The 8,273-nt window shown below is 34.2% G+C and overlaps 1 protein-coding gene across 2 annotated transcripts in view; it reads left to right on the top strand.

Annotated features, from left to right (window-relative positions):
* HACD2 (3-hydroxyacyl-CoA dehydratase 2) overlaps positions 1-8,273 on the top strand; it is an 87,095-nt gene that overhangs the window by 45,336 nt on the left and 33,486 nt on the right. The gene's annotated exons all lie outside the window — the stretch shown is intronic.

Raw genomic sequence — 8,273 nt, 5'->3', positions numbered from 1 at the left:
TGTTTTTTTTTTTTTTTTTTTTTTTTTTTTTTTTTTTTTTTTTTTTTTTTTTTTAAGCCAGTCATCTTTTCCTTGAATCCCATACTCCCACTCTTCTTATTTTGGCCAGAAATATTTTATTTCCCTGAGATTAGCTTATACTCTAAGAGAAAATATTTAAGACAATTCCTGTTTAAAATTAGAATTAGTTTAGTTTCAGAATTATCTTTTCACTAGTGCCAAATGTTTAATTTCTTCTTAAGAATAATTATTTTATTAATTTTGAAATTATAATTCATGTTTTTTATAAGGAGTTCAAGCATTGTGGTAAAGTACAAAGGATACAATTTTAAAGTGACTCCAAATTCTACCAATAAAACTAATCTTCATTAATATTAGATAAACATCACTCAGAGTATTCTGTTCACTCTACATTAATACAAGAAAAGTATATAGATGAAAGAATTAAGATCTGTTGCTCATTCTATACATGCTATTTTTCATTAAATTTATAAAAAATAAATTATAAAACTTTTTTTACCATGAGATATATATTATTTACTATAAAATCCCTTAAGTTTAACAGAAAGATGATGAAAAATTTAGATTAGAATTATATTTAGCTATATTTCAGTTTCAGGCAACATCTCTAATTCTGTTAAGGAAATTATTATTGTCACTCCTTACATCTCTTCTGTCCTGGCTTCCATTTTTTAATTGTTAATTTATTATTATGGTTTATAAGCATTGACACTGTGTCCTATGATCATAATTACCATCATTGTTAAGTCTTAGCATTATATTTGAGTGGATTCATTGCCTACCCTAGGCCCTTTTTACCATGACTTCTCCAATCCTGAGTTCTTTATTTTGATTGATCTCTCATTTGACTGAATTTCTGACAGCATGTTTTTCAAGAATGTCAGTCGCATAGGCATTATATGATAATTTCTTTCATATTTAGGGATGTTTATTACCTTTTACCATTGCACTAGAATAACATCTTGGCTGGGTATAATATTCTTGAACATACTTTCTTTCCCTCAGACCTTTGTAGTGTTGCTTCATTGTCTTCTGACTTTGGATGTTGCTGTGGAGAAATCTGAAGCCAGGCTGATTTTCTTACCACTTTGTAGGTAACTTGCTTTTTTTTCGTTTGGATCCATTAAGTATTATTGTTGTAATCAAGAACTTTCTCGGCTTTACTCATTCACTATCAGTTGTTTTCTGGAACACGATATATTCTTCTAGTACAAATTAGTTCTTTCATTTCTTGGATTATACCGTTGAATACATTTTCTGTTCCATCTATTGGGTTCTCTACTTCGGGGATAACAATTATCCCTGTGTTGAACTCTCTTTGTTTTCCATAATTATTATCTTCACTCTAGTTGCTTTAATCTTTAACTTTCCCCCTAGATGCACTGCATGCTTTATTTTTATTTATTTATTTTTTCCCTTGCATTCTGTTTGTATGGTTGCCATTCTTTTTCATCTTGTTAAAGCGCGAGTAGTCCTGTGGAGCCATTTTATTTGCTGTAATATAGATGTTACTGAATTCTCTCTGACTGCATTTCCGCAGTATTTAAGATTTAATTGTTTTCCCCTCTGAGCTCCAGTTTAAGGATTGGAGTTTTCCTGTTTTATATATTTATTTTTCTGTACACCGAGAGCATGGAGATAGGGCTTAGGAGACTAGGTATTAAAACATAAAGCCTCAGTAATTAAAACAATGCATATATGTATTGATACAGAAAGATCATCAGGATATTTTTTAAAGGAAGAAAAGCAGACTGTAGAACAATGTGTATAAAAAGGTGCCATTATGTAAAAAAATTGGGGGGAAAGGATCTGTAAATATATCTATATATTCACTTACATATTTATTGTTATATATCTAAACTGTATCTCTAGAATGATAGACAAGGAATTAATAATTGGTTTCCTGAGGGAAAGGCACCTGAATTGTAGTAGGATGAGATTGGGAGGGAGACTTTTCTCTGAATATCTTTATACTTTTTAAATTTTGAACAATATGAATGAATTACTTATTTAAAACATAGGAACTCTCCCTTCTCTTTTGAGAATTCATGGCTCCATCCTGGATTCTTCAACCCTATAGAAAATATATCCCATTCCTATGGGGAACTTTGTACCAGTCCTCCAACTCATGGTGGGGCCTGAAGAGCCTGGCATCGATGAGGTGGCTCCCAGTTTGTCACTTCTCCCCACGGCCCCATCATTTTCCAGCCTCTATGTCTGACACACTGCAGGCAGATATTTTTGTTTCTCTCCAAATCTGGGCATGTTACTGAAAATTCTCAAGATTTTATCGATTCACCCATATCACTTTTGGGAGATGAGAACAGAGTAGGAGGAGTGCAATAATCTTTCCTTTCCTGATTAGCACTTTTAAAGTTGTACCCCATACCTTTTTGGTTGCCGCTGGTGATTTTTGTTATCATTTAATGTTACTTTTATTTCAGTGCATCTAGTATTTGGGTAGGAAAATTCTGATTTCACTTGCCATCATTTAGTTTAATTTCTTACACCAAGTTTATGTCTCCTACCTTTCTTTGGTCTGGTCTGTATTATCCATGTATTCCTTTATGATTGGCTCCTTCCCTGGTTGTGGGCTCCATCTAAACACTATCCTGCTCTGCTCCCAACATGTGTTGCCTTTCCTGTACCTAACTCTCAACCTGGTCTTTGTCATATGTAGCCAATCTCCCAACCCCACTAACCTAGCCCATCTGAGGGCTGCACTGTGCAGGGAGGATTTCCAGTGCTACCCGCTTTGCAGAGCTCAGCTGTTTTGGGAGTCCTCAGAGCACCCTGATTCTGGGCAAACAAGAAACCATTTGCCAGATCCCCTTTATACAGCTTCCCGCACACAGACACACACACACACATACGCCTGTATTTCTTTCATCTGCTAATGTTTTGCTTCAAAAGTTCATTGCCCTTTCAACATAAATTCCCATAATTATTTCCCAAGTTATAACCTTGTCTTGCCAAAGATTTACACTGCTGACAGAGATATCTTTCTGAAACCAAGGAGCAATTATGCCATTCCCTGTTTACAAATGTTTAGTAGCCTCGCATCACCTTCAGAAAAAAGTCCTAAAAATAAGAGCGATTGCATAGCAAATCGGTCACATCTTGAGAGTAAGTTCACGAGGGCAGGGACACTGTCTTTTTCACTGTTGTATCTCCAGCACGGAGAACAATACCTGGCACAAAGTAGGTACTCCAAAAATATATGATGAACTAAATTAATGAATAATAGATGCATCAGAAGTCTTTTTTGGAATGAATTTTGATCTAGTGATAGCTTACCGATAAGATAGCAGGATTTCTTTTTGTCATCTGAAAGCAACAAATTTAAGTGATCAACAAAAAATCTGTGGTTTTTATAGTTTTAACATGCAATGTCATCGTGTTCAAATAAAGGGTAATGACGTAATAAAGGCAAACACAATGGAAGTGACTGCGAGAAGTCTAGTAAAGAAGGAGGATCTGATCTGTTTTATCAATCTATACTCCTCATTAACAAAGATTTGTGATAACTTACATACAAAATATCATAATTTAGTATGCTTCACATTTGGCTTGAAACTTTCTGACTACCAAATTGAAAAGGACTACTGAGTTATATAATTGCTCTCATTGGAGAGGAACAACTATTTCTTAACATTGAATTCGAAAACAAATTTCCCACTTGGCGGTTTATATAACAAGCATTGAATGATCGGGTGGATATTATACTGCATACCATTTCTACAGCAAATCAGGTAATAATTTTTTAATCGTTTCTTATAAAATCCACCTGATAATATTCAGTGATGTCAGTTCTGTTCAGAGCTAAGATAATATGGTCCATCTCTGTGGCCTTCTTTATTTGTCTGGCTTGACTCCAAGGTTGAACTTGGAGCTACTGGCCTTCAGATGGTCTTGCTTATATTAGGGTGCCTTCTTTCTGCTGACCTTTTGATTGGCCTGGTAGAGCAGATATTTTGAGATTGGACTGTGAAGCTAGGACCTGAGCTGCTGTTCACCCTTGAGGTAGGTTCATTTGCCGTAGAAACTAAATGAGAATTGGTATGAATTACATCACTTGGGAGAAAACTCAGTTGCCTAACTAGGCTGGTTCCCTGGGTAGGAAATGCAGGAGCGCCTGCAGGCACAGCCAGAAACATCTCTGCATCTGTATCAAATTAGAAAGCATTGATCAGCTTTTTATCCCCCAGCTTATTAAGATGTAAATTTACTGTAGAGGGTGTACAAAAGCGGGTACATTTGTGTACTGCTATGGGGAGTGTATATTGATACAGATTTTCGGGAAAGGAATTTGGCAATATATTTCAAGAGGCTTCAAGGCATTCATACCATTTGACCTAGTAGTTCTACTTCTGGGAACTGTCCCCAGGAAATAATCTTGTTTTTTTTGTTTGTTTTGTTTTTTGTATTTTTTTAAGGTCTAAGCCTCAAAAAAATTTAAGCGTTATTTCTAATACTTTATTACTTCATTTATCAAGAAATTGGAGCAGTTTATTCTCAGAAGGAGAATAGATAAACAAATGTATCCCAATCAAAGGAATATTATGGCTCGTTAAAATATTTTGAAGACTATGTTTTAAGAGAGAAAATTGCTTTAAAATGTTAAGTGAGAAAAGCAAAATACAAACAGTATAACAATAGAAATTGAATTGTATTTAAAAATATACTTAAGGAAGGATTAACATCATTAAAATGTACACACTGCCCAAAGCAATCTACAGATTCAGTGCAATCCCTGTCAAAATACCAATGACATTCTTCTCAGAACTAGAACAAATAATCTTAAAAATTATTTGGAACCACAGAAGACTCTGAATATCCAAAGCAGTTTTGAGAAAGAACAGCAAAATTGGAGGTATCGCATTCCCTGGTTTCAAACTATACTACAAAGCTATGATAAGTAAAACAGTTTGGTACAGGCATAGAAATGGCACATAGATCAATGGAACAGGATAGAGAGCCCAGAAATAAACTCTCAGTTACATGGTCAATTAATCTATGACAAAAGGAGCAAGACTATACAATGGAAAAATGACAGTCTTTTCAATAAGTGGTGCTGTAAAAACTGGACAGATATATGCAAAAAATGAAACTGGAGCACCGTCTTACACCATATACAAAAATAAACTCAAAAAGATTAGACTTAAATGTAAGACCCCCAAACCATAAAACTCATTGAAGAAAATGTAGGTAGTAAATTCTTTGACATCAGTTTTAGTAATATCTTTCTGAATGTGTCTCCTTGGGCAAGGGCAACAAAAGAAAAAATAAACAAATGGGACTACATCAAACTAAAAGCTTTCTGCACAACAAAAGAAACTGTCAACAAAACAAAAAGACAACCTACCAGATGGGAGAAGATGTTTGCAAATTAGATATCCAATAAGAGATTAATATCCAAAATATATAAGGAACTTATACAACTCAATATAAAAAAAAATAGTAATAACCCAACTAAAAATATGGACAGAGGACATGAATAGACGTTTCTCCAGAGAAGACATACAGATAGTCAGTAGACTTATGAAAAGATGTTCAGTATAACTAATCATCAGGAAAATGCAAATCAAAACTACGTGAGATACCACTTCACACCTGTCAAAATCACTACTATCAAAAAGTCAACAAATAACAAGTGTTGATGGGATGTAAAGAAAAGAGAACTCTTGTGCACTGTTGGTGGGGTGGTAAATTGGTACAGCCCCTATGGAAAACAGTATGACAATTCCTCAAAAAATTAAAAATAGAACTACCATACAACCCAGCAATTCCACTTCTGGGTATTTATCCAAAGAAAACAAAAACATCAATTCAAAAAGATATATGCACCCCTGTTTATTGCAGCATTATTTACAATAGCCAAGATATGAAAGGAACCTAGGTGTCCAATAGATGAATGGATAAAGAAGAGTACATCTATACAATAGAATGTTACTCATCAATGGAAAAGAATGAAATCTTGCCATTTGAGACATGGATGGACCTAGAGGGTGTTACGCTAAGTGAAATAAGTCAGAGAAAGACAAATACCATAGGATTTCACTTACATGTAGAATCTAAGACAGACAAAACAAAACAAAAACAGACTCATAGAAACAGAACAAATTGGTGGTTGCCAGAGGGGAGAGGGGTGAAGGATGGTTGAAACATAAAATAAAAATATACTTAAAAGAAAAGACTGATGAGAAATATACTAAAAGAGTAAATCTTTGTTTGGGTTACTAAAACTTATTTTTAAGAAAAAAGAATCTTAGTATTTTTCTTTAGCACTTTTAAAAAGAAGACATGTAAATCTTCATAGTCCCCCTTTATAGTAGAGAAGGGATAAGTAATAAACGTGTTCAGCCACATTGCAATATTCATTTCTGAAATCTTCCAAATCCCTCAGTTAAAAGTTGTACTTACTAAGTATTCCAATTTTGGCAGTAGAAAAAAGTGCCCATAGATGAGAGTCTCTAAAATCTCAAATATTAAGTTATTATAATGCCTGTGCCTCTATTACAAGAAGCCCCATACCCATTAGCAGTCAGTCCCAGTTTCCCTCCTCACCTCCCAGCTCCAGGTAATCTTTGTCTCTATAGTTAGCTGCCTATAGAGACGGAAAGTAGCTTTTTGTATAAATTGAATCATGAGACATGTAGTCTTTTTTCACCGGCTTCTTCACTCAGCATAGTATTTTCAGGGTTCATCAATACAGTAGTATGTAACAGTACTTCATTTCTTTTTATTTGTTATTCCTTTTTATTTTTATTTACTTTATTGCTACTGTTCCATTGTATAGCTATGCCACATTTTATTTATCTCTCTGTTGTTGGGCATTTTGGTAGTTTCTGTTTTTCGACTAATGTGAATACCACTATGAACATTCATGTACAAATTTTTGTATGGCATATGTTTTCATTTCTCTTGGGTACATATACACCTAGGAGTAGAATTGCTGGGTCATATGGTAGTTATGTATTTAACATTTTGAGGCACTGCCAGACTTTTCCAGAGTGACTGTACCATTTTATAATCCCATCAGCAGTATATGAGGGTTCCAATGTCACCACCTCTCATCAACACTTGTTATTGTCTGTCTTTTTGATTATAGCAATCCTGCTGGGTGTGAAAGATATGTTATTATGGTTTTGATTTGCATTTCTTTGATGACTGATGATGTTGAGCATCTTTTCTGATGATGTTTACTGGCCATTTGCATATCTCCTTTGGAGAAATCTCTATTCAAATCCTTTGCCATTTTTTAATTGTTTTTTTGTCTTTTATTAAATTGTAAGAATTCTTTATATATTTTAGCTATGTTCTTTATTATATATGATTTGCACATGTTTTCTCCTATCTCTGGATTGTCTCTTCACTTTCTTGATGGTGTCCTTTGAAGCAAATAAGTTTATTTTTGATGAAGTCCAATCTCTATTTTTTTGTGCTTCTAGTGTCATATCTAATAAACTACTGCCTAATCCAAGGTCACAAAGATTTACATTTATTGTCTTAACTCATATATTTAGAACTTTCATCCACTTTGAGTTAATTTTTGTATATGGTGTAAGGAAGTGTTCTAATTCTGTTCTTTTGCATGTGGCGATCCAGTTGTCTCAGCACCATTTGTTGAAAAGACAATCACTTTTCCATTGAAATTTCTTAGCACCCTTGTTGAAAATCATGTAACTATAAATGTGAGAGTTTATTTCTGGCTTGCAACTCTATTTCATTGACCTACATGGCCATACATTTATATTTGTCTTTCATTCGTTCTACAAAGATTTATTGAGCATCTTTATATGCTAAGCATTGTTCAACATATTTATGTTACCTACTTCTGGGAACTGAACCATCCCTCTTGAAGCCCAAATCTTCTTTAAGAAACTCATTCTAACAGAATGTAGCATCTCTTTTTCCTAATGAAGTATGAAGTGATTTCCTTTTATAGTCAAACCTGTAGAGGCAATTTTATCTCTCTAATTTGTACACAGTCTTTTGGCAAGTTGTAATTTGTCCAGCTATATAATTGTTCAGAAGAGTGCATTTTTGAAGGTTTGGAAGAAGAAAATTGGTCAGGGTTAGTCCAGTGAATGTATTAAAAATGAGGTTAGTTTTAAAGTGGAAAAAGAATCTGTGACTGTGATGAGAGGTTCCTGGCAGGTGTAGAATGTCTCACGTGTGCAACTTGAGATGTTTAGGGTGTTGATAAGTCTAGTTGCTGGCAGCAGTATGGCCAGAGAGAAATGGCGGGA

Source organism: Pteropus medius, unplaced genomic scaffold (assembly GCF_902729225.1).
Source record: "Pteropus medius unplaced genomic scaffold, Ma_sr-lr_union100, whole genome shotgun sequence".
NCBI lineage: Eukaryota > Metazoa > Chordata > Mammalia > Chiroptera > Pteropodidae > Pteropus > Pteropus medius.
This window is presented reverse-complemented; position numbering and strand designations above follow the sequence as displayed.